The sequence below is a fragment of the Pseudopipra pipra genome, chromosome 14, assembly GCF_036250125.1.
Source record: "Pseudopipra pipra isolate bDixPip1 chromosome 14, bDixPip1.hap1, whole genome shotgun sequence".
In the NCBI taxonomy this organism is placed as follows: domain Eukaryota; kingdom Metazoa; phylum Chordata; class Aves; order Passeriformes; family Pipridae; genus Pseudopipra; species Pseudopipra pipra.
In genome coordinates this window covers 8,977,618-9,004,861 of record NC_087562.1, presented here as the reverse complement: position 1 = coordinate 9,004,861, position 27,244 = coordinate 8,977,618, and the positions used below count along the sequence as shown (strand labels likewise).

The following is a 27,244-nucleotide window of genomic DNA, read 5'->3' as shown; positions in this document are numbered from 1 at the left end:
CCAACATGATCCTTCCTTGTTCACAATGCGACATGCAAAGGGCTGTAACAGAACCTGGTCCATGAGGCAGTGAATGATACACAAAGAAATGAAGCCACAGGGCAGATCATTTGCTGCTCCACAGCACTGCTGGCTCTTTGGCTTCAGGAGACCTGTTTTACCAGTTTGCTGGCCCAAAATCTCTCCCAGAACAACACCAGGGTAATGATTGTGCTCGTCCAGCTCTGTCCCTGTGAATCCTCACGCACGTTTCAAGGCATTTGTTAATTAGAACTTTTAAAACTCTGAGTTAGTGACATCCTGTCGTGTCCAATAAAATGCAGATGACTCCAATACTGGCGATCAGTATTTTAGGGAACAAAATACTGGACTATTCTATAGGAATATTATCTGCTGAAGCACCAAAGTATTCCCCAGAAACCTCTGACCAGCACTGAACAAGAATCCCACTCCTTTTGAGGATTGAAGCCGATTCCAACAGAAGGTTGGACAGTGCTGCTCATCCCTCAGCTGTGCCAGGGGATTACAGCACCCAGAGCCCCTTCCCTAAGGGAACCCTGCATTCCTGCACCCCATGGGAATAATGCCCCACCCCTGGAAGTGCTCAAGGCCAGGTTGGATGGGGCTTGGAGCAACCTGGTCTAGTGGAAGGTGTCCCTGCCCCTGGCAGGCAGCAGGTGACCCTCGCTCCCAGCACGCTGGGACTGCTTGGAAAAGCCCCCATCATTTCCCATGTGCCTTACAGTTGTATTTCCTTATGCAATTGGAAGATACTTGAATTTTGTTGAATTTAAATCTCAGTCTGACTTTTTTTTCCATCTGCCTTTATTTTGGCATCAGACTGGATTCTTGAACAGACACAAACACAAGCAAAATCTGGTAATTTCCCCAACCCAAGACGTACCAGACCAGGGATGTTTAAGTTCCTCCTGGTGAAAACACCCTTATGCTGCCAAACCAGCATCTCCTCTGCCCTTCTAACTGACTTTGCTCTCTAAAAAAGAGCCAGCAGACACTAAAAGGACTCCTTGGAGAAGCAGATTATATTTTGAAAGTGCAACTTACTTTTTTCCCTAATTCAAAACAGCAAATGTTAAACTTAAAGACTCTTCCTAGTGCATGTTAGTGACAGGCAAAGCTCCCAGAGGGGTGACTGCCTTCAAAGACAGGTAAATGAGGGCCCATATAAAACAGCCAAGTATTGATGTTGTAGTAAAATTCAAGAAAAACACATTGGCAGACAAGTAAATTTGTCACTAATAATTTAATGTAATTTCCCTAAAATGGAGGTAATAGGTACTCAGGGAATACACCTCCAGGGTTTACATCAAATGTGCCTGTGGAAAATTGTGAAATAATATTTTTTTTTAAATGTAGATGCTTGGGTTGATATGTTGGTTTATGATGAAAATCACTCTCCTGAAATGATAAAGGGAAGGGAAAAATATCAGCTCCCAAACATACCCAACTTGTATCTTCCCAAACTGTCCCCAAAATGCCAGTGATCACTTGTTTGGGGTTTGGTTTCCCCTCTGTGCACAGTTGGGCTGCATAGTGAATTAATATCTAAAACTACAAATTATTCTAATGAAAGTTAAAATATAAAAGGATATTTAACTTCTGAACTTAGGGTTTGGTAGAAAATGAAACAACAGCAATTATGTTCCCAGGTGCTTGGTAATGTTTGGGTCTTATTTGCCACTTTCTGAAACAGCAATTGAGCTGAAGCTTTTCCTAACTAAACAGCAATATTTAATCCTAAATTTTGGCAAATGTAGAAAAAAGCAATGGAAAAGGTAAGGGGGGACATGTGTTTGTAGGGACGGAAGAATTAGGCTGTGAATTGCTTAGACTGTTTTTTCCCCAGTTTTATTATAAAATGACTGAAGAAGGGTTCAAATTTTGAAGTAAAAATCTGTGAATATGATTATAAAGAACAGATTTATAGCTGGAGAAAGTGATAAGAAAAAACAAGCAAAAAAACCAGTTTCCCCACAAACTGCACCTTTTCCTCAGCATTACAAAGAGCACAGAAAAGGTCCCAAATCATCCCCCAGCAGCACCGTCCCTGGGCAGTAACAAACCCCCTGGAAGGAGGAGCAGAGGCTCTTGTTGTCCTTGCCAAGCTCTGTGGACAGGGCTCTGTTCCCTGACTTCCCAGACAGCAAACACAGCGCAGAGAGAATCAGTGCCATGAAAATCAATGGCTGTTTAAATCTTTCTCTCCCATTTGTTGTCACTGACTGTGTTTGTTGTGTTGGTCTGGGCGTGTGTTTTAGGCACACAGGGGACTCGGGCACCTCTCAAACAAAAAACATCCACAAATTTTCAAGCAGCCAGAAAAAAACCATCTCTTTCCTCTTCTCCATTTCTGTTTATCTTTGCAGTATTATAACAGCAAACAGGATAGAGAAAATTCCCAGCTCCTTTGGTGAGAGCAGGGAAGCCAGACATCCAGATTCAAGGATTTTTCTTCTGTGAGAAAACGTCTCTTTAAAATTGCATTACTGGCATTTATGATTCATTCTGCAAATAGTGAGACTTCCCTGTATAAATCTGAAATTCATTTCAGATATTTTGAGTTTAATAAGAATAAAGGCACCCCATTTTTCACAGCAATAAAGAAAGATGCACCTGCCAGGAGCCTGACCACGGAACAGACCGGGCAGATACTCACTTGGTAAAGGTAAAAGCAGAAAAAAATAAGAACTGATACAAAAAACCCAGAGCTCATCTATCACTTTGTACTGAAAGACGCACATAATATGGTGAATTTAAAACAATAAAAAAAAGCTGCTGTTTTTCTCTTCTCCAGATTGGGAGAATCTGTGGAGCAGCAGCAGAGAAGGGACTTTGTAGGCTGTGAGTGGCACCGAGGTGCAGCTCAGGAGTGAATGGGCCCTACCAAGGCTCTGTTGGCCAACAACCTTTATCTAGTCAGAAAGTGAAGCTTAAGTGTTTCCTAAGCCTTCATAAAATATTTCATTACATTTTTGCAGCAACATAATAATTAAGTCTTAAATCCGACTTGTGCTTTGTCTTTCACCTGCTAATTTTCTCTACTATTTCTCTGCTCTCCTGAACAGTCTGTCCGTTCAGTAACTCCCTGGAGCACATCTCTGGCACTGACATCCTTCCCAGCACTGGGAATCACTGGGAATCTCTCTTCTGTCACCCCCCCTGCCCTGTCAGGGCCAGTTGAACACTGCAAGTTCCAGATATGTCAGTTCTGCTCTTCAAGGAGGCTGAGAGGGGAACACACCTTGATGATACAACTCCTTAACTACACAAAGGCAAAGCCATCAAGGCAGAAGAAATTACAAGCTCTAATTTTAAGTAATCCCTTTGTAAGTGATGAGCATTTTACTAATAACACTTTAGGGTCTAGATTTTGTCACTTAGCCAACAAAACATTGAGGTGATTTAGGTTAATATGAACCTTTACAGAATGTTTCATTTCTCCTCTGGCTATTCTCTAGTTTTCCATAATATTTTGTGTATGAATCCTTCCCAGACACAAAGATTGTGCAACGGTGGCGTTTGATACACACGGACACCAGCCAGGAAATTGTACGTCCAGGCTGAGCTTCATCCTTCATTTACACCCCTGCTGAGAAGGGGAAAGCAGAGACATCAAGGTACGGACAGGGAAGGGCTTAACTTTTAATTTCCTGAATGTTATCATTTTAAATAGAAGCCTTGCTGTTATTTAAATCTGTCAGAGGGAGGCAAAGGGAGGGAAGAAAATGGAAATGATTTCTTTGAGCAACAGGAGCTGGATGGTCAAAGTCATTTGCTCCAGAAATAAAAACCAACCCCCAACCCAACAACCCCCAAAGCAAAGCACCCAAGGGGCACTGGTTTTCTGGAGTTTAGCTGGATAATAACAGATGGTGTCAAACAGCAGCTGCAGCCTCCCTGGAGTGAACCCGTGAGCCAGGTTACACACACAGACAGTCAGAAACTGGAATGCTCAGGTCCTGCTCTCATGGAACCAGGACTTGGATTCTGAGTCCTGCCCAGACAGGTGACAGCCCCTGATCCTGGAATCAGCACATGGAACACCTCCAGTTCAAATGTTTAAGCAGTGAAGAAGCTAAATACTGTGCAAACATCACAGATGGCACCTGGACCTTTGGAACAACAAAGTCTTGCCATGACTAAGTAGATTTTCATGTTCATGTAAGAAGAACTACAGAAATATTGATGTTTGCTTGGCAGGTCCCCCCAACTAAGATGCTCTGGTGTCTGTACATCAAGAAGTCACTCGATGCCCAGCAACTTCTGGTGTTCTGGTCTGGAGCAGAGCTGAAGGCTCCCATGTGCAAACACCAGCAATAGAAGTTGTATTTTAAAACTCTGAACAGTCATCACTCGTTGTTTCAATAACCAGGTCTCACGTGAGAATGAATGATGTTCATTTGCACACCAAACAGTTACAAAAATTGGTTCTGAAAAAAGTATAAAAGATTTTAAAGGGACAGTTTTGCACTTGATCACTTTACTTAAAAAGTTGCATAACAAAAGTAGGAAAGAGCAGAAGGAAGCCTTGACAAAAGAAGAAGGAAGCTTAACAGTTTTTCATGGACTTCAGAGTAGCTGCAGCAGCTGAAATGGGACACGAAGCGCTGGCATAGGGAGGTAGTTCAGGCTCGGCTCTGATTTATTTCCCTCTCCTGCACAGAAGTGCTGACATACATCTCGAAGCACATTTTGACATATGAATGTACACTAGACCATTTACTCCATAGGTAATTGTACAATTTCCACTGGAAGACAATTCTCAGGTCTTGGTGAAAGAATACTTTTAGTAATGGATGACACCTGAATAATTAATTATCCCTCCCCATTCTACCCATCTCGAATCCAGAAGTCAGTTCCTCCGAGCACTGCCTGGTATTTTTCAGAGCTCATCTTTGTTATTAACTTGAATTTCTGGGTCCTAAAGCTTATATTTTGTATCTTTCAGAGGCCAGGAATGTTTTCTCTCCTGAATCATGTGAGTATGGAATAGTCTATAGATCCTGTTCAATTAAATAAGGAGGATGCCAGAATCTTGTGGCAATAAAAGCTCATTAGCACAGCTCTGAACTGGCCACACTACCTCAGCCAAAGGAGAAGTATATCAGGAAGATTTATATCAAGAAAATTAACAATGAAATCATCATCCCACTTTGCCACGTGTTCTTGATATAGTATTTTATTCTTTATTTATCAGCAGTAGTGGGCTTATATAAAAATCGACCATGGAAAGAAATGCAGCGTGTTATGTTAGGAAAACATGAAGGGACTGTGGTGACACCATCATGGTGACACTATTGTGACAAAATTCACAAGGAGATATAGGAAAAATGTCCTTCCTTGCTTTGTATGTACAGAGGAGAGACAGGGACAGAAGGGATGAGAACAGATAACAGGCAGATACGTGGAAGCATCTGACAGAACATATGCCAAGAGCACTGATCACTTTAGGACTCCAGTGAGTTAAAATCTCTTAGCATCCATGTTGTAAACCAAAGCTCCCAAAGCTCTCCTACCACTCTCTTGCTGAACACAGAAAAAATTGTTTCCTTTTCAGCTGCAAGGAGGATGGTGCCATCAAACCCTCCTGTGCCACTTCCCAAACCACCCTGGTGCTCCTGGGTCTTCAGCAGAGCTGGTTGGTGATTGTGAAAAACAGTAACTGAAGGACCATTTGTTGAAAGCGACACCTCTGAGGACAATGTGGGATGGACAGAAAGAGAGCCCAAGGGCAAGGACCAAGGATGGGGCGATGGGACAGTCACTGGATGGACCAGCAGGCAACACCAGCTAATGGGCAGGAGACCCACACAACAGGTCTGACATGAAGCCATGGGAGCTCCTCTGGTGACAGTCTCAAGGCAGCTGTTGCACAAGCACGTTAACCCACACGTCCTGTCACCTGCACCAGCTCTTTCCAGTGCTCTCCACACTCCCAGGACACTGACATTAATGTTGTATTAACGTGCTCATACGATCCAGAGCAAGTAGAACCAGCAGTAGGATTTGTGAATGAGCATGATGACAAGTATGGGAACATTGGTCCCTAACAGAAGGCAAACACTCCCACACATGATTAATTCTACCAAGGTAATTTAAACTGGCATTTCAAGTGGCACAGGCATATTTAGTTCCTGGCTTTGCACTGAGAAATGTACTGTACAGAGGAACTGGCTTCTACGTTCACCAGAGACCAAAGACAAACCATGGAGTATGTCTGGAAAACCTCAACAATGGTATGGTAATAACCTCAAAGAGAATTTTAACTGACCCACTGCCTTCTGTCATTCCAAACATGGACAGGGGAGAGATGTCATCAACCCTCTTCTACTCTTTAACACCCAAGTGATTGACCCAACACATTAAAGAGGCTGTTGAAGTGAGCAGGTTCGTGTCCTCAGATGCTCGGTGGGAAAGGGAGGAAGAATGTGGGAAAAGGGCTTTGTTTGTCTCCATCAGTGACTTTGGAAACAGAAACGACAACCCTGTCCTGACAATATGCAACATTTTGAGGCAAATCTTGTAAACAAAAAGGCTGCAGTGGTCAGCATCACTTGAGATAATGACATGCAAATGGAAAACCAGGAGAAAAGTGGAGTCAACCCTGTTCCACAGCTCCAGAGCAGTGACAAAGGACAAAGCCAAACTGCCCTGGCTGCACCAGGCACAGCTGCCACACCAAACACCCACAGACAGAGCTGTTCTTTTAACACCATATTAAACGATTCCTAAACACACCTGAGATTTGCAACACTGGGCTTCCCACCAGTGGCAAACAGTTCGGGATATCAGCAACTCGGGAAAATTTTCCAGCAGTAGGGAAGACTGTGTGTTCAGCTCCTGCCACTGCACTGCAGTACCTCCGAGGCTGGGATTTTACCAACTTTTAGCATTTTCAATGTTAGTGATGAAACTGCCAAGGAGAGCAGACCTACACTTGGCAGCAGAGGCCAGAGACTCCCCAGCCTGAGAGCTCGGAAGGATCCCGAGGTACTCGGCCTTGTGGAGAAGGTTTCTCTTGTCAGGTACAATCAATTAAATCAGTACATTTTATTTTTAAATAACTCCAGTATATTTTTCAGCACCAATTTTACAATAAACATCTCTATATTATTTGCAAAGAGATATTCTTTCCACTTACTAGGAAGCCCAACTGCTGTTGGTGACATTGGGTTTTTTTTGTATTCTGAGGTTCTCCACCAGCACCAACCCTGTGTCCAACAGCAGCATTTTCCCTGTTCTCTGCTTTCACTTCAAAACACACCAGAAATTAAAGACTGCTGGCACCTAGGAAAAGAATCAACCCTCACAATATTGTCTTCCACAGAATTCTGAACAAAGAAACTCATGTAATAATCTCTGCACCAAGCCCATATTTCTACTTCAGCTGTTACAGTTACAGGGGGAAAAGCCTTAAAAAAATCCAGCCTTGAAATTCCAGGAATTCAGTGACAGGGATCACACAATCCCTAGTGATGCTGTTTTAGCAGACGAGGACACTTGCTGCTAAAAACACACATCTTTTATTTATTTACATTACACACAGATCTGGCTCCTGCTCTTCCCCTATTTTCCTATTTTCACAACCCACGGTTCTTCTTTTCTTTATTTTTTTAAACAAAGGCACACCTTTGGATTATTCAATATTAAAATGTACATTAATGATAAAAGATGGCCTTAAAGATTATTTGGGTTTGTCACTAAAATGGACCTGCACCCATCAAAACTTATACAATATGATTTTTTTTTATTATCTGCACATTTGCACAACTGTTTTACACCTTTATGATTAATGTGTTGACTGTTATGATTCCAGCCAGACCACCAGTGTGCATTATGTTTCTTTTTTATTCCTAGCTATTTGTGCTCTCTATGTCCTCTGTGAATTTTAGAAACAAAGAATTTGTTCCAAAATTAAAAATAAGAAGTTAGAGTTTACCAAGAAAAGTGATCCCATTTGAAGAATGAAGAAATAAAGGAAAGATCATAAGGTAAAATCCTGATCCTGTCAAAATCAGTGGCTAAACTTGTATTCACTCCATCAAGGTGACAGAATCACCCCAGAATTCCTCCCCTCCATGTCCCTGGCAGAGCCCAAAGGCAGGACAGGCACTCAAAGGCTTTGCTGAGATCTGCTCACGTTTAACCCTGACAGTTATAGTGATTTTCCATTCTTTAATTTAAATATTTCCATTTTTTTCCACCCATATCAACCAAATAAATTACTTCTCCCTCAGGACTCTGTACAAGCCAAGTCTCAAGTGGGAAAGTTCAGCTCCTTCTGCCTGCATCAGTTCTTTAAATTGATTTTTAGACTTTAATGAAAATCCTCCCTCCCTGTGTTCGTTTCTGGATGCCAGTTTGGCTCCGACATGAAAGGAGCAGCCCGGTGCACCCAGTGAGGGTCCGTGTCATCCTCGGAGGGAAACTCTGGACAAGGAACAGAAAACCTTTCTGATGTACCAGCAATCTGCAAAAACATCACAAAGGAGATTCTTGTGCAACTGTAAATTCACAGGTAACTCAAAAGAACTGTGTTCATTTTCTCAGCTTATCTGTGGGCAAAATAAGACCTTTTTATGAAATAATAAATTCTCCAGATGGTTCTTGTACACTGGTTTGCAGCACAGGAAATACCAGAATATGCACATCCTCAATGCAGGTCGCTGACAAATTCTGAAGAGACTTCACGGGGTTTGCCAGCAATGATAAATAGATGTGATTTTTACAGGATTTTTTATATTTCTATATGTATGTGTATCACAGAGCACGCCCACCTACCAGTGTTCTCTCCATGGATAAAAGCAGGACTGCTAAAAAAAAAAAAAAAAAAAAAGCTGTTTTTTCTTCCTGACAAACGGGCATGAAATAAGAGGCCGACATCTGCCTCTGCAGGTCATTCCAGTCAGGCTGCTGCGTGTCAGAATTCCAACTGCTCCATCCATCAATGGCAGCCCAAAAATTAACGTAGCTTGGAAACTCTGCAGCAAGACAGTAACAGCCCAATTGAAAGGCTGACCTTCGGAGAACGGCGGGGTAAGATGGAAAAATTATTTCATGCCCTGTACCAAAGCCAACACCACAGTTCAGGGGGATTTGCAGTTAATTTTTTTAGATCTAAAATCAGGTTTGCTGGTGTACAGTGGTGGAACTGCAATGACAGATAGGGAAACTGTTATAAAAGCTTTTCATTTCTAAGGCATTATCAATGACAGCCACAGAGATACATTTTCATGGCCTTTAGGATTTTAATTTCTCTGAATTACTGATTAATATATTTTTCTAAAGTATAATCTATTCAGTGTTATAAACACTGCTATTTTCCTAGTGATCAACTCAGTAAAAACTATGGTTGATCAGCCTGAAAAATTTGATTGTAACAGGCCGTGATTTTTAGCAAAGATACATTTCAGGTCTAATCAAAGAAACGGGACAATCTGTTTTAAAATAAATTCTCAAAATTCCAGTATTAACTTGTTTTATAAGGGAGTCAATCACAGAGTTATTTAATCACCAGACAAACACGTCACCCCTGTGCACAGCCCAGAGCAGAGGTGCCTTCACCCTCCCAGGCTCTACACCAGCCCAGAGCAGTGATTAATCCCTTTGTTAAATCACCTGCTGACACTCTGTTAATAGCTCCATAAGCTAATTGAAGCAGAAGCTTAATAACACACAAATAGCAGAAATACCATATAGCTTAAAACTTCAAGTAGTTCAATAAAATTGAACCAATTAAAAAGAAAATTCAAATAATCCAATAAATTGCCAGATCGTATTTTACATGTGCATCCCAAACTTGAGAAAGTAATTTATTTTTCCCAGGTCTTACTCTGGAGATCACTGAAAAAGCTCACTGAGTGTTTTCTTCCCTTACACATTTTTTTGAATGTTACAAAACATTTCCCTTTTTACACAGGGAGTTGACTCAGCAACAGAATCAAAAACACTAAGAAAACTGGAAGATGTAATTAAATAATCAGGAGAGAAGAGAGAACCTCAGTGTCAAAGTTTGCCAAAACAATAACATGTGGATATTTACTTGTTTGGTTTTTATATAAGAACAGAAAAAAATATGACCCTGTTTAGATCTAAATATGTTTAATGGCAAACTTAAAGCCCCAAAGAAGTAACAGAGATCATTTCTTTCATCAACAATACAGAGAGGAGCAGCAAAATTCCAGGTTTTTGAGAGACAACAAGTACCCAGATTTTATTTCTGATGAGACAAGAAGTTTGATTGACAGTGCTAAGGAAGATAAAAGTTCTCCCTTATCTTTTAGGACAATAAAAATGGTAATTAACACATCTGCACAATAATCTACCAATAAGCTACGGGGAGAATCAATCCAGAACTTTGCCCAGAGAAACTGTTGCTGCCCCATCCCTGGAACAGTCCAAGGCCAGGTTGGACAGGGCTTGGAGCAACTGGGATAGTGGGAGGCATCCCTGCCCATGGCAGGGGGTGGAAGGAGATGGGCTTTAAGGTCCCTTCCAATCCAAACCAGGCTGGGATTCTGTGAGAACGAGCTGACTGACAAGTCTGAACAGGTCTTGGCCTGAGAAGATTGTTCTGCCTGGAAATATCAACGCAAGTTGAACCAGCACAATACAGACTCTATTCAAAGCCAAGTTTAAGGCTTAATGCAGAATTAACTGGGCTCATTTTAATGGTACATGTTATCTAGGATGTCAGATCTGATGATTTAACACTCCCTTCTGGCCTTAAAATCTATAATCAATGAAATAGTCCATTAGCTGCACTTTAGAGAGTTTCTTTCATGTTCTTGTGAAGGATCTGGGGTGGCCAAAGCTTCACTCCCAGACTCTGCTCCCTGCTCAGCTGCAGTAGGGAACTGGGACACTCCCACCCTAATTACCACTGAGAGAACAGAGTGGGCTGAGCTGAATTTCATGACCAAACTCACATCAGCAAAGCTGTTGCACGACACTAAGAAATTGGAAAAGTTCAAGTTATTCCCAGACATCTGACCAGGATAAGCAATTAGTTTCCACATTTTCTCTTCAGCTGCAAATTACGGTTTTAAGATTTTGGGGAGGGGGGGGAGAAATGTCAGGTGTCTCATGCAAGAGTTTTAACACTTTCTGGTGACTATTTAGACCTGAAAAAAAATTACTGTAATAAACATGATTGTTTACAGTAGTAGTTACCATATGGAGTTCTTCATAGTATCCTAGTATTTTCTTCTTCAAATAAACTATGCAATTATAACACACCAGAGAAACTGTGCCATTATCTCATTATTTCCATTAAACTAATGGAAATTATTTATTCTTTTTTTGTTTGTTTTCCACAGAATTACCACATGTGATGAATTATTTTTAACTAGTCCCGAGACTTAACAGTTTACAGTCAGTTCACAGACTTCTTGCCAATGAACTGGACTTACTGAATCCCAGTTATCTTAAGGGGAAAAAAGTCTTTCTTAACAATAATCCTTACACCAAGTGAAGGTATGAGGAATATTCTCCGCTTATTTTGAAGTAATGAAACCTGCAGTCAGTGTCCTTTAAAGGACCTTTAAAGGAAACTCTCCCAAGATTAATCTGTAACTGAGCAGGACTCTCCCAAAAGGGTCCCGTGGGAGAAGCTGTTTAACTGAGAGGAGCGACACTGATTCCCAGACAAGGGAAAGCCATAAATTTGCTCTGTGATCAACATTTCTTTGATTCAGGGTAAAACAGGATGTTGACCTACTACACAGATATGGGAGATGTAACAAAGGGCGACCTTCAGAAGAGGTTATTTCCAGATACGAAGATGAACTGATTTATTTTCAAGGAGAGGAACAGAGCCCCTGTTTGCTTCTCCCTCCCGGTCACACACCTGTACGATGCAACAAATCCCTGCAACGGCAAACAGAGCCACCTGAGCCTTTAAGAGCAATTCCACTTCTGCACTCCTATAACAGATCTCGTCGTTCACTTCCCACCTGCCCCATCACACCTTTATTTTACTCTGTAAGAGAGGGAATAGCTCACCTGTTGAATTGGCAAATTATTTTAACAATACAGGACAACAAATACAATTATACTAAAATGGCTCAGAACAGGATTTGATGCTATTTGGAGAAGAGTCAAAGAACACAAGTCCAGGATGGATGGGGTCAGGAGAACCCAGCCCAGCCTAGTTACAGGAGGAAGCTCAGTTCTCCCTAGAACACACTGCAGGAACTCTAACCAACGTCCCGATGGAAAACTGACCCCGCAGCACCGGATCCGCCTACGGCACTGCCGAGGGGTCGGGAAAGGGCAGTGGCTCCATCGGGCCGTGTGGACACAAGGAGACACCCAAAGCTAAGGGGAAGTTGATCCATTTGCTCTGTCCAGGTGTGTTCCCAGCTGGAACCCTGCACACCTGTGGAGTGACCAGAGGAGTCTGTGGCTGTGGGGAGGGAGCAGCCATGGGATGTGCAAACTGGATCTGTGCACGCTGAAATATTGCAGCGTTTGATTCTTCTTCTTGACAGAGAGCAGGGCTTCCACTGAAAGCTCATTTAATAAAAATAATGCAATGCAAATGAACCTGAATCAGAAAAATTAGATTGATGGAAGTAGCTCGGTCGCTGTAATTACACAAGGTGTATTATTTCCTAAATTCTCTTTGCATTAAATATATACCATACATTTATCAAACATAATTAGCAGTTTAGGTGACAAGGATTTGATTTTTCTCCTGCAATAAAAAATCCCTCTACACGGGTATGTACATGTAAAATGTAATATGAACATTTTCATACTATCATTGTTTACTCCTTGAAGAAAAATTCAGTAAGATCAAAGAGTCAGAGGGAAAATACCATGTGAGACTTACAAAGCAGAAGACGAGGCAGACAGCCAGGTCAGCCTTCTGTGGATTTCATGAGCATAAAATAAAATTAAATCAGTCCAAGCTTTTAAGGTTGTTAGTCAAATAAATTGTATTTGAAAGCAAAATAATTGATGATACCCTGGACTTCCCTTATAATCAACCTTTCGTTTTTTCAAGTATAGAAATAAATTGATGAACAAACACCAAGAGAAACAGAAGATACAAAGAGAAGTTGACAAAGTTGAATGTGGTCAACAGGCATTCTGCTAAAAGAAATGGGGTTTCAGAAAAAGACAAAGTAGTCAATTTTCATTTTAAATCAATATTACTGTGCCACGTTTTCTAAGTGATCCTTGTGTTTTAAAACAGAGGTTGCTCCCTTTTTTTGCCCAGGATTGTAACAGTCAACAGTGTGGGGTAGACTTTCAAAAACATTCCAAAGATGAGTTCAACATTCAAGACATGGTATACAACCTGTGTTTGTTTTTTGGGGGAGATCTCAGGGCATTTCCAGTCTCACAGGCCTCCCCCCCCCAGAGCCAGGATTTACATGTTGTGATGCAATTTACCAAACACAGGGACATTAAAAGCTATTAGACAGGTTTAAAAAAATTCATTAGCACACACAGACAATTATGAAGCTGAAGTTCTCCCAGATGCAATGTCATCAGACTCAACAACCTCCTCCCAGTGGAACGAGAACATTTCCAACACAACTAAGTTAATCAAGTTTTTTCTTCTCTCAGTGGGGTTTTTGGACTCACGGGGGGGGGGGGGGGGGGGTTTAGGTTTTGGGTGGTGTGGGTTTTTTTTTTTAACAGTTTCACAGAAAATAACTATATCAAAATAATGGCAGAAAGCACTTTCATTTTTTCTCTTCAAATCCCCATGGATTATGTGGGGACCTCAAGTCAAAAACCTTCACTTTAGAACAATAAATAAATAAACTCGCTAAAGCCTTCCCAAGGCTGGCCAACTGTAGCATAAGTAATGCAAGAGGCTGAGAGATGCCAGATAAATTTGATTACTATAAAAGATGGGAATATGTTTCTTTCCTCGGAGAATTCACAAAAAGGGGTCAAAAACAAAGCAGCACTGAAAGCCAACAACTTCATTTCACCGGCAACTCAAGGCGAAAATACAATACAATTCCGTGGGAACGTTTTATCACATCGGTGCAGACACCTCCTAATCTTCTATTTCTGAGAAAGGAAAATAGCAAAGATAGAGCCCAGGCAAAATGGGGCTCTTCTTTCTTTTCTGTAAAAGGCACTCCGATTAGTATATCAATTTAGCAAAGAGTTCAAGAACTGTTTTCTTCTTCCACCTGCTACCAGTGTCATAGTGGCTCTAACACTTTCAGAAGGGGAAAAAAGTAATCTTACACTTCATGTTATTCTTCCTATTTGTCAGATTACCAAATCATTTATCTCCAACGCATTCAGGAGCATCATTAGGAGAAATGACCCATCATCCTTTCCTTGTTAAAGCAAAACAAAGTCCTGACTCAGTGTTAATTGTTCCAGCCCTGAGTAATGATGAGATCTAAAGATCCCCCGTGCACTGTTCCCCGACTGAGAGATAGTCCTGATTTCACATTTTTCCTCTGTAAATAGATGAGCTCCTGCCAGTTACTGTTACAACAGCACCAGTATTTAGCAAACCTCTCTGGAATTACTTTTCCTTTGCATGTCCGAGGGCTGCACTTGGCTTTTCCACGAGCACATGGTGTCGGTGGCACAGCTGGACCACTGTCAGCCCGTGCCCCCTCCCCCTGAGAAAACACTCCACTTGCAGCAGCAGCAAAGCTGTTCTTACCAGCACCTTATTTTCATCACTCCTTCAAAGCCAGCCAGTTCTCCCTATTTAACATCCCCAACTCTCTCTCCATTAACAGCATGTCTCAGTACTGGGTCTTCAGCCCGATTTCAGTAAACCAGGGGTGACATTTATAGAAGAGTTACAAATAAGATGTGTAAAAAAAGGTTGAACTTTGAGGAACAAGTAACTTTCCAGACAGCCTGATAAATTAATTTTCAACACACAAACAGTCTTTTATTTGCACAACAGTTCTTACAAACAGTCTGCTGCAAACAGTATTTTCCATGGGCTGATGGTGTCAGTGTCTCTGCAGGACTCAGGAAAGGACTGAGCTTGCAGCACTTTTTAATGAGAATATTTTTCAGAGACTAATATCCACACCCCAATTTGGTTAAAACCAGTTCAGATTCACTAGTAAATGCTTTTCAGAAACCAAGCAGAACCCTTTTTTGTGTCAAACAATTTTAAGTAAAAAAGTGGTTGACTACCTGGTTAATTCATGCCATTGCTTCCTATTTTATCACAACTAACCCAACTATCACTGTACCCCTTATTCTCTTTTTTCCCAGAGTATATGCATTGCAAACCCATCCATTTCCAGTAAAGCAAAGTCTAATAATATTCCAATGTTATATAATAATACTACAATATTTAATCTTTTAATATTAGATATTTGTAATACCGCATGAAAAATACTACCTAGAGTAAATGATCTTAAAGGCAACACCTTCATTTTCAACTTCAAGGCCAAGACAACTATAACCTGGAATGAAGAGCAGTTTCCTCAGAAGAACAAAACATGTTTTAGCACATTAACAAGCACTTGAAACACCAATCAATACTTTTTAAAAGAGTGATTTCTCTCTACAGATTTCAAAACATTTTAAGACAAAGACTGAAACCAAGATACAAAGACATTCAGTAATTTGACTCAAGACAACTTGAAAAAAAGAGAACGAAAGACAAAACCAGAAATGTTCTCTGGCTGAAGTTCTGGTTTTATCCCACTGCATCACCAGAGCCAGGTTTACTGAGAAGCTGAGGTGACTACAGTGGCTTCCAAGTCATGTCAGGGCTCCCTGCAGGGCTCTGGGAACAGGAACTCCTTCAGGGGATGACCCAAGGAGTTGGGGAAGAGGCAGGTCTGAGGAGAAGAGCATTATCACACTGGGAATTGTAAAGCACTGCACCAGAGGAAGAAGGGGAAAATCTGGAGAGATGGAAGGAATCAGGCTCAGGGAGGAGCAGCTCTTGCTCCCACATCACTAAACCACAAGCAGTGGCCACTTCTCCGAGTGCTCCCTCTGAGCCAAGCAGACAGGGCAGAGCAGACACTGGAACCAGCTGTCAGGCACTGCTGTGCCCCAGCCAAACGTGGGCTGGGATCCCATGGACACAGACTGGGATCCCATGGACACAGACTGGGCTCCCATGGACACAGACTGGGCTCCTGGGCTGGGACACCTGGAGACAGGAGGGCATGAAGAGCTCGGGTAACGCCGGTACAAGCCAGCGTAAGTGAATTTAGGGGTCTGGTCATCACTTCAGTGCTTCTGCGCTTCTGCTCTGACAGGACGGCTCAGAAGGTGGGAAATTCCACCAGCTGGATCAGACAGGCAATTCAGAAACCCCAGATACCCAATGAAGGAAACAATACTGAGGAACTAAGAAAAGGGCAATACTGACTGTAATGACAACAAACAAATCAGCTGCTGGCTTTAAAAGCCATCTATACACTGTTCTCTTATCATCTTTTTTCCTTCTAAGCACTGAAAAGCTTGCTTGGATCAGCACAGCAGAGCTGGAAGTACGTACATGCTTTTAGAAAGCAGAAACACAGTGTAAAAATTCTAAAAAAAGTAAAATAAATAACAAAGTAGGATTTATGAGTGTTCTCAATGTCTTCAGACACTATTTTCTCCTTTCTAAGAAATCTGATAGCACAATATAAAAATTATTTCCCTTTCAGTGTTAATTGTCTTCCACAGTAGTGTAAAAAATCCTGACCACCAGCAATTTAAAAACACAACAAAATTCTGTGATAAGAGACTTGGAGAATCATATATGCAAAGCCTATGCAGAAAGGGTGCTGAAAGGTGCTTCCTGTGCTTGAGAGATCCCTTCTAGGACATCTATAACTGAAATGCAAAAGTCTTCTAGAGTCAATAATCTGTGTACTTCAGTGGTGCAATTACTTGGCTTTTTTACACCAAGGAATTATTGAAAAAACAGGTGAAACCTGCTGAAGGATGCTGTATAATTCTGTACATTTTACACATATGCAGTTACTTATGCACACATTCCTTAAATAAACTTTCAGAACTACATTTTCAGACTGACACAGACGTATCAGATTCGATTGCTAGGAAATACAGATGTTTAACTAACCAGGATAATGCTACTTTGGATCCTTGTATGTCTGTTTTAACTGAAATAATGTCATTTTTCCCCACAGGAGCCATGTCATCAAATGCAGGAAAACAGTTTGGGTGACTAAGATGGAAAACTGGAGCATGTCCTGTCTCTGGAGTTCCTGTTCTGTATCAACCATCCATCCCTATACCACAAACCCTGTACTCTTGGTTATCACTCTCACCTCCACTCCAGTTCCTAAACCCCCTCTGCCTCTCAAACCATGGAACTCCTGAACTTGAATCTCATCATTCAGCCTTTAAAATTCTCACTTTAGGATGGTTCAAAGCATTCTCACCACCACTGTCACACCCACATGGTGTTCTGCAAAGTAAAGCTGCACAGGCTCAAAACCACACACAACCCCAGAAAACTGCCTTAGGATATTTATCGATGCAGCATCTTGAAAGATTTTTCTAATGAATTTTTGTTGCTGTGCAAGAGTTCAGTCTTTCACATAAAAGCAGAAGAGTTTTATAAAAAATTGAAAGTTGGCATTTCTGAAATAGTATTAGAAGAACTTGAGTAACCTGGTCTAGTGGAAGGTGTCCCTGTCCATGGCAGGGGGGTGGAATGAGATGGTTTTTAAGGTCCCTCTAACCCAACCATCCTGTGATTCTCTGAAATAGCCTCTCGCAGCAGTGATTTCACAGACATCAATGGCTCTGCTCGCTCTGTGCATCAGACAGGAATTTTTCATTTCATACATCATTTAAAACTTGCTGCAGTGATTCCACAAACCTGTCTACAAGCACCTTCTTCTTTCCCACCCCTGCTGCAATTCAAGTTATTTTGGCCAAAATTCAATGCACAAGTAGAGCACTGATGACAGAGAAGCAAAGCACACTTAGCACTAGATAATGCAGAAAAAAAATCTTACACTCTCAAATAATATTGCATCCTGCTTTTGGATACATCAGAATAAAATTACACTGGCAACATCATCACCAAACTTACCCCGGAAACAACACCCCACAGCAAGGAACCAGCATTAGCACACAGGTGTTTCAATATTTCTAAACCCAGATTTGCATTTGTATCCTATTTTCAGAAACTTCTCTCCCAGGGCAGAGTGAGAGTGTGGCACAAAGCTCATCCTTGCAAAAACACATGTTCAGACAGAGATCACCTTCATATTCTGGGGCCATTAACATGGGCACATCACTGACTGCTGCAACTGCTGCAGATAAAATTGTAAAGATCATAATTATTGCTACATTAATTATTGCTGGAATAGTCCCTAAATGCACAAATACAGAGCTAAGTTCTGAAAAGACAGGATTCCTAACCTATGTGCAAAGACTTCAACTCACAGTGTGGCCACAACTCACACACCACCACACTGAGAGCTGGAAAACCAACAGCTTTGACCTGAACCTCGTTGAAATAATACTAAAAATCCAGCGAGAAAATCCAAAAAGAGGTTTACTCACCATTTACGAAGGACTTCTGGACTGCAGCAGGTAACACAGGACACTCCCTTCCTGGGCATTAATTCAGTAATTCCACTTCTTGTTCAGGATAAATCCAGAAAGTAGCTGGCACAAAGAAGTGAAAACCACTGCTTTAGCTGGGGTTGGATGTGAACAAACAGAATTTCTTCCTGTCCATATGACTAACAAAAAATCTTCCCTAACTGCTGAGCCTATATACTCATACACCCTTCTTTTCAGTCAACACCAAAACATTTCTGTAAGTATTGTGACCCTGAGAAACTTCGATTTTAAGTAAATTAAAGGACAAAGTAGAATGATAACTTGGAAAATTCTTAGTATTTTTAACATATTGGAACACATGTAAGTATCGAAATGGGTAAGTCATATGAATCAAATGGGTTTGAGTCATGAGAATATTTGTGAGTAGCACAGTACTGGAAAACAAGGGAGGTTATAAAACCAAAGACCGCTCAATGATAGCTTCTGGAAAGCTTCCCAAATCACTTGTCCACTTGTCCAGAACAACCAGCCACACAATGAAAGATTCTACTAAACGTGAAATAAATACAAATGGTTATCTAGTTCCATTTATGCAGCAAGTATGTAAATGTGCTTGTCTACGTTCACAGCTCAGGACCTTGAACACACCATAACAGGAGCTGGAAACTCCAAGGGAACTTCAGGTACTGACTAATGCTGGAATTAAAAGAGGCGAAGGACAAAAACCAGGAGACAGTTACTGCTGCAGATTCATCTGTTAGAGGTTCCCCAGGTTCTCCTGCATCCAGGAACCAAAGGCTCTGCTCCCCACAACATCCTGTGTCACAAAGTAGAGATCTGTAGCTCTAAACTGCTCCACCTCCCCCGTGAACTTCTCAACTCACAAATCAATAGAATACTGAGCAATAATGAGCCAGAAATATTCTTGAACAAAAAAACTAAACCCACCTTTATTCAGAATTGTGAATCGTGCAGCTCACACATTTTCCAACATAAGTTCAGGAAATAAAAATCTCATTAAAGCTTTAGCCAAAATTTCTAATTCATCAAAGGGGCATGTTCTGAATACCAATGAATTTCATGAAAAAGAAGCGTTTTTTTTTCTTGTCTGCGTGTCTGTAAAATCTCTCTCAGGTTATAAAACCAAATCTGATGACACTGAAAAGTCTTTCAGGAACAAAGACAGATGAGTAAAACAACCACCAGATCTCTTTAATTCCATGCAAAGTGTCAACAGCAAAATCACTGCATCTCTGCCACAGCAGAATATTAAATAGTTCATTAATATCCATTTTCCCTTCTTCTCTTTTCAGAGGCTACTAAAATTGTTTCTGTTTGATTTTACATGAGTGAAACTCCTCCCAAATGAAACAGGTACAAGGATCTTGAAAGAACACTCAAGTGCACATCACTCAAGCCCTTGGCAGGCCCTATCTCTGCGAAACAACAATAGCGTCCCACCAATAACAATGACTTGCTTAACTATTCATTTTGGTAAATAATGGAACTGAAAATTATCTAGTGATGGATTTACACTTTTACAATGCATCTCAGGGATGAAAATGAATAGGGACGGAGAAATTATGTGTGTTACAATGGGTGACGCACAGAACTTCAGATCCTGCCTCGCTCCACGGAAGAACACGAGATGGAAAATGGGGCACTACCATTTTTAGCATTTTACCTTTGTCTGATTCTACTGAGAAACATCCTGTATGTATTATTTGTCTTACAGAAGCACTTAAAGATGCCAATTAAAACTCAAACACTGCTACATTAGTCAGATATTGTATGAAAATTACAATAGGTGTCATAGCCATTTTAATTCCAAACAACCCCAATAAATTATCTGTTTCTCAGATATTCCTTCCTTTGTCTTGCAATCACCCACAGAGTTTTAACATATTCGGGTTTATATTTGGGGGAGCACTAACAGAACTGCCTGGGCAGTCCCTGCAGCCTTTTTTTATTTGGAAATGATATTAATATTTCCAGAGGAGGCACAGGGCCCAGAGAGCCAAAGCCTAAGGACACAAGGCTCACTCTCCTACACCCCCTTCCTCGAGTAGCCCATGGAGCCCCAACATCATGTGGACCATGAAGTGAAAAATCAGATTATTTGGAGGCAGGAGGGTGGCAAAGGTGACAGCTTTTCTAGTAGCAATGGAAAACACTAAGTTTCTATTTAAGAAGTTAGAGATTACTTTGTGTTTAAGTAACAAATGGCAAGTGTTTACCTGTGACTTTAGTCCTCTCATAGGGAGTTTATTATAAACAGTATTTCAAACAGAGGACTTTAAGAGACAAAGTATAAATATTTTAAATGGTAAAATATAGGTGTTGGCTTTTTTTTGTACTGTGTCCAGAAAATTTGCACAAACACATCAAATTCTCCACCTAGGGAATTTACTTTATTGTTAAGTTTGCATTTAAAACAAATGTACATGACCTATTTTGGGGCTAATATAACTAAAAGGAACCTATTTGTTGTTTATTATTTATAGAAGATTCACTTCAGATTAGGCCTTTTGCAGACGTGTGTATCTGTGTGGCATCACAAAGCATCTCCAGATCTCCCCCAGCACTAAAACACACGAGGAAATGACAAGTTAGGATGTATCCAGTACACACAGTGTTTTATAAAAGCCAAGATTAAAAGCTGGTTTTTCCCTCCTCAGAAAGGCCACATGAAAGAGCCGCTACCCTGGGTAATGCATTGACCTTCTGGGGCTGATAATGACAAGTTCAAGTTCCTGGAGTTGGGGAAGATGTGGAACTAAAGTAAGTGCACTCAAGCAACGAGTCCTTCTGCTCTGTTAGAATCCCACTCACAAAACCAGACCTATAGAAAGAAAGAGGAAAACAGTTTAATTTTTTTTATATATAACCCAGGAATTTTTCTACACCATCAGCATGGCTCAAAACTGCCTTCTCAGAGGCTTCAATCTAAGGCACTGGTGGTTTCTTTCAATTTTAACAGAAAACTTGAAATTATTTCATATGAAAGGTGTCAAATTTATGAATACAGAGATGCAAAATTGCTGCTTGTGTCTAAAATTTTGCATTTTCAGCTTTTTTCTTGTAAACAGAGAAAGAGTAAAACATGCTAAAATGGTATCCATCGTGTAAGAGATAAAACATCTCTTTCCAAATTTCTGGGAAATCAGAAATGCATTTTTATACAACATCTAAGAAAAACCAGGGTAGACCCAAAGGTTTCATTCCTATCAGTCGTTAGTTCTGTACAATTCTGCAAGTTGTGGTGTCTGAAGCTCCTCAGGGGCAGAGTAAAGGTCCTTCATGATGCTGCTGGCAGGACTGAGGTACAGAAAAGAACGCTAAAAAGCTGAAGTAATTACATTACTAGTACTACTAATAGTACATATTAGGATGTACTACTACTACATACATATTACTGAGTGGTAGCACATATTGCATTTTCAAATATTTATATTTCAAATTACACAGTGGTATCATAACCTTTACATCTTTGTTTAAGTTAGAGAAGACAAAAAAATAAAGGCTAAAAAAAAAGCTCCGACTCCAGTTGGTGTAAATCAACATGTAGATCGTCAGGTTTTAATCATCAGCTCATACCCAATGGTTTACATTGAAAGATTCTTGCCAGGACAGGCTGTGATCACAAAGGGAATAAAATCATTCAAAAAAAAAAAAATCCCTTTTAAGTTTGGCTCTAAAACAGTATTTCTAATTTCCTTCTCCTTGCCCCCAATTTGAGCTCATCTCAGAAACAATAATTTATTTAGGAATTAATCTGAGGCACCTCCAAAGTCCTGGGTTATTCCACTCCAGTCAATTTCTGTAGATTTTTGCTTTTCCTTAGAAAACACAGTGATATTAAATACAAAACCCCACACATTCAACGAACACTAACATTTCTAAAACCAGAGCTTGAGCTGAAGTTAAGAAATTGCTATAATTAAACTTGTCCAGGAAGACAGATTAAGGTCAAATATGTCTATTAATTTTGGGTATCCACTGTAAGCCACCTAAGACTTGATTTTTTTTCTTCGAAGCACAGCATTTCACGGCATTTAATACGTTCCTAGAATGGTTTTCACAGCAGTGATTTTTCACCCCCGCTTGCGGGCTGTGCCCAGACAGTGAGAGCAGCTCAGCACCAGGGCTCAGTGACCTGCCCAGCACTGTCTGCAGCCAGCGGCACAGGCAGGAAAAATCCTGGGTTCTGAAGAGGCATTTACGTGCTTCGTCATGGAGCCCACGCTCCACTTCCTCGGCACTATCTCAGTCCCAGCCTCTCCCACTCACACGGGAGCCCTCACAGCAGTGAACGCCTACTTTGCTACACCAAACACCCCTATGGCTCCGTCCCTGCCCACCCTGGGGGTAAATGCCTTGGGCTCTGGTGTTCTCCCTGTTCTCCACCAGGATGGAGCTGCCCTCCCACAGCCCCCAGAGACCCCTGGCACCAGGACTGTTCCTCGGGGTCCTTTGTCCCCTGTACCCACCCAACCTTCCTCGGGGCTCTGAGAGAGCCAGGCTGGCCCCCCTGGAGCCACGGCCCTGGCAGAGCCCACAACAGCACAGACTCCCCTGTCACATATTCGTGTGCTCCTAATTAATGTCGTGGTTGGGGCTGAGGGGAGAAGAGGAGCAGGAAAGTGGCATCAGAATGGCCTCGTGGTGGTGGGAGTCGTGGAAGTCAAAGGAGTCAAAATACAAATCACAGGATCCCAGATTGGGTTGGAAGGAACCTTAAAGCTCATCTGGTTCCACCCCCTGCCATGGGCAGGGAAACTGCCCACTATCCCAGGTTGCTCCAAGCCCTGTCCAACCTGACCTTGGACACTTCCAGGGATGGGGCAGCCACAGCTTCTCTGGGCAACCTGTGCCAGGGCCTCACCACCCTCACAGGGAAGAGTTTCTTCCCAATATCTTTTCTAAACCTACTCTCAGTTTAAAGCCGTTCCCCCTCAACCTGTCACTTCAGACCCGTGTAAACAGTGGCAGCAAGTAAAAAGTAAAATGCAAAAAGTAAAGTTGTTAATAGTGAAGGGCAACAGCTTCTGGTTGAAGTGCCCAGGGAAGGGAAGCACAGAGTGACACAGGAGCCCTCGGGCTGTCACGGGGCCACAGCCTGTCCTGGCCCCTCATGGCCCCTGGGCAGCGCGGGGCTGGGCAGAGCCTGGCCGGGCACAGCCTCACCCGGGGTTTGCCGTGAGGGAAACAAAAGACGCGTTCACACCTTGTAACTCATTTTTTGGAGTGTTTGTTACACCCCTCGCTGTTTCTAATTACCAAAGCGACTTTCCCTAAACAAAGGGGCCGCTCCTTCGTGTCGCGGTCACTGAGGGCGATCGCGGCGCTGCCGCACAAAGAGGACAACGCTGGGCTCGGGGAGCGCTCCGGGAGCAGGGACAGGGACAGGGACCGGGACAGGGACCGGGACAGGGACAGGGACCGGGACCGGGACCGGGGCAGGGACAGGGACCGGGGCAGGGACAGGGACCGGGACAGGGACCGAGACAGGGACAGGGACCGGGACCGGGACCGGGACAGGGACCGGGACAGGAGGGACCGAGGAGAAAGCCGGGACTTAAATGTTTCCATAATCAACAGTTACTGCGAGAAACGTTCACAAAATTACAGGGGGAAAAAATCATTTTCTGTAAATAAATTGTTTTCCTCTTTAGGGTGAAACATCCCTTTTTTCAGGCATCGTTCTTAACCTCTTCTTTTTCAGGTTAGCTTGGAAAAAGGAAAGAAAATAAAGGCTATTCTGTATTTTATTTTTAATTTGACACAATAAAATAAGAAATAGCTCTTATGGAAATTCTAGAGCCTGTGACATAACTTCTTTATTTAGATAAATTCGAAAGTATCCATTATTTACAAAGAAAACACAGAATAATCAGTGCTATTAAGACTTCTTTTTTTTTCCCCAACATACAACATTATTTGTTAACATTCCTAAATATTCTTTATGGGAACACAAAGTCTTTAAAAAGCCGATTGTTTTCTCATTAAATCTGGATATTGGGGAGGATTCTGTGTACTGTGTTAAAGAAACAGGTATTTGGATAATTTTCAACTGAATGTTTAAAATACAAGTATTATCAATGGTTAGAAAAGCAGCTACTGCCCGTCTCAGCTCCGCTGCCTCTTCAGCTCCCCAGGGTTTGTGTCCCCCAGGTCACCCACCTGTCCCTTACAGCCCCTTCTGGCACTCGCAGTGAGTTCCTGCGCCCTCAGCAATCCCTGCCGGGGGAACACGAGAGAATTTCCCTAATTCAGGATCCTTCTCTTCTTCCCTTTTCAAGTTCCATACATGGTATTTTTAAGTCACCCTCCCATCTTCCTGTGACGTGGAGAATGTCATGCTTTGTCCAGACACAATTTCAACACTTTCATTTATTTCAGAAGGTGCTTAAGTACGTTTATTTTAAACACATTCTTATTTCCATTCAAAGTTACTACAAAAAATTTAAGTATCAGAAGGCTTGATACAGTGCCTTAATCTGAGTGCAGTAAAATCCAGGAAGAGATCTTGAAACCCACACACTAAATTTGCCCATTGACTTTCTACAACTTTACACAAAATTCAAGTAATTGCAGGGAAAAGAAAAAGGATATTTTTACAACTTGGACCAGTGAATAAACAAATTGTCGGAACAACTGCTGAGTTTGCACAAGCACATGGTGTTCAGAAAGCAATCTCTGAACCTACACCCTTTCTTAAAGTCATTTTTAATGAAAATTAGTCCTTCCTAGCCTGAATGTGGTTTAACCCACCTCGCTGTTGGCCACCACACAAACCAGTCCAGCAGAGTTTTACTGCCCGACAAGTCAAGTCAGAGATGGCTCCTGGGGTCAGATCAGGCACTCACTGCCTCAGTGGCCTTTGGCAAATCACTTAACCTTTCTGTATTAATGTTTTCCTGCCAGTAGAATCATTCTTCATCATGGTAGGGAGGAGTTTAGCCTATTAATTAATAAAAATAATTACAAAAATGCTCCTTCTTTAATTCTGCTCTACAGAGTAATACTGAACTCCAAACCACTCTGTACATTAGGCAGAAATGAGCTATTTCTAGATAAGTGGGTGCTATTTCTGAGCAGGTTTCCAGCATCTACACTCTAATGGACTTTACACATTATGAAGAAGAACAAGGCTCACAGTTTTCTTGCATCTCATGACTAACAATAACAAAAAGAACCAGCGGTTTGTCCTGAACTGACAACTTGTATGGTTTAGAACACTTCCCTAAGTTTTAATGAGCTAAACGAGTTAAAAATATGTATATATTGTGAAAATCACTTTGATCTGAAACCCTCCATGCCATGTTTCAGACTAAACCACACTTTACTGCCTAGAAATAAGCTCCTTGAAAATGAGAGTTTCTAAGGGAAGCCGTGACAGCACAGCAGCTCCACTGCAGCATCCGAACGGGGACCACTGCAATACAGTCTATTCCAGAATCATTTTTCTTTTTATTATTTCATTAAGTTGTATCTCACTAAAGTTCCTCCTAGGATCTCTCTCCAGCACCAAATTTTTCATTGAGAAAACTATAAATCATAGGCCTAAATTACAATTTAATTATAAACGCCTTCCCTTCTAATGCTGCCTGGGACCTTTTACCCTCCTACATAATTCTAAAAAATGACCCCTGTCATAATTTCCTTCACTAGAATAATATGCAGAGATCTAATCCTGAATCCTGCTGTCTTATAATTTAATATAAGAGGTAATTATTATTCAAAAGATAATGTTGCAGATATTGAAAATATTCTGAAGTTTAAGTCTAAAAAAACCTTCCTTTGGTGTGCAAAAGCCTCTTACTTGACTCTTGCAGGAAAGGAAATAAATAGAAAGGTTTTAAGACTTTATGCAAAATGCTAGAAGTGTTACTTGTAGCTGGGATTTGTCGACTATAATTTCTATAACCCTTGAACTACAGAGAAAACACTCACACACACGGCAAAACCAGGAAGGCAGCGGATCATTTATTATTGATTCCTGCTTTTTGTCACAGGTTAGACAGACAGTTCTAGATTGCTGTTATCTACATGAAAAATATGTTTTAGGTGGCTCCCATTTCAGAATACAAGGGAGTATAAGGTGAGCCAAAGTCAAAAGAAAACCAAACCAAACCCCTGTCACGAAACCTTCTTCCACCTCAAATTTTATTTTAAATTGATCACATCAAAGACACAGTTGTGTGTTTATCCAAAACACTCCTGTAAAGAATCTAAATTATAATAAAACTTCAGGGAATTAGTACATTTTTCCCTAAGTCAGAAAAGCAAGGAATAGCACCATTATGTCAATTCATCCTGCACAAGAGACGGTGGGTTTATCTCAGCCCAGGAACACAGCTATTACTGCCTGGCTATTCCCTCTACAAAGGAAGGCTTTGACCTTTAAGCCCTTTTTTCTAAAACTGGGATTCATCAATTAAAGCCTGTTTTCTTTTTAGTTAACTCTTACAGAATGCAGTAATATCTGCCAAAGAAGGGAACTGATAGTGCAGCTGGAGCAGGAGAAGGTGAAGATGAACATGAGGAGAGAGAATTAACGGAAAGAATTGCTGAAGAACAGCAGAGTAAAATCCACAGAACAGGAATGCTTTTCCTGTTTCAAATTCAGGGAGCAAGCCCCATTTTTTCAGGTAAATGAGATATCAAATGAGCTTCATTGCTTCTAACCATATCCTGCTCCATCAGTGAGAACAAATAA

The 27,244-nt window shown here is 41.4% G+C and overlaps 1 protein-coding gene across 17 annotated transcripts in view; it reads right to left on the bottom strand.

Annotated features, from left to right (window-relative positions):
* ZFHX3 (zinc finger homeobox 3) overlaps positions 1-27,244 on the bottom strand; it is a 514,090-nt gene that overhangs the window by 315,705 nt on the left and 171,141 nt on the right. For all 17 annotated transcript variants that reach the window (XM_064670437.1, XM_064670430.1, XM_064670429.1 and 14 more), the window contains one exon: positions 18,520-18,624. The gene's annotated coding sequence lies outside the window, so the exon portion shown is untranslated. The remainder of the gene's footprint in view (positions 1-18,519; positions 18,625-27,244) is intronic.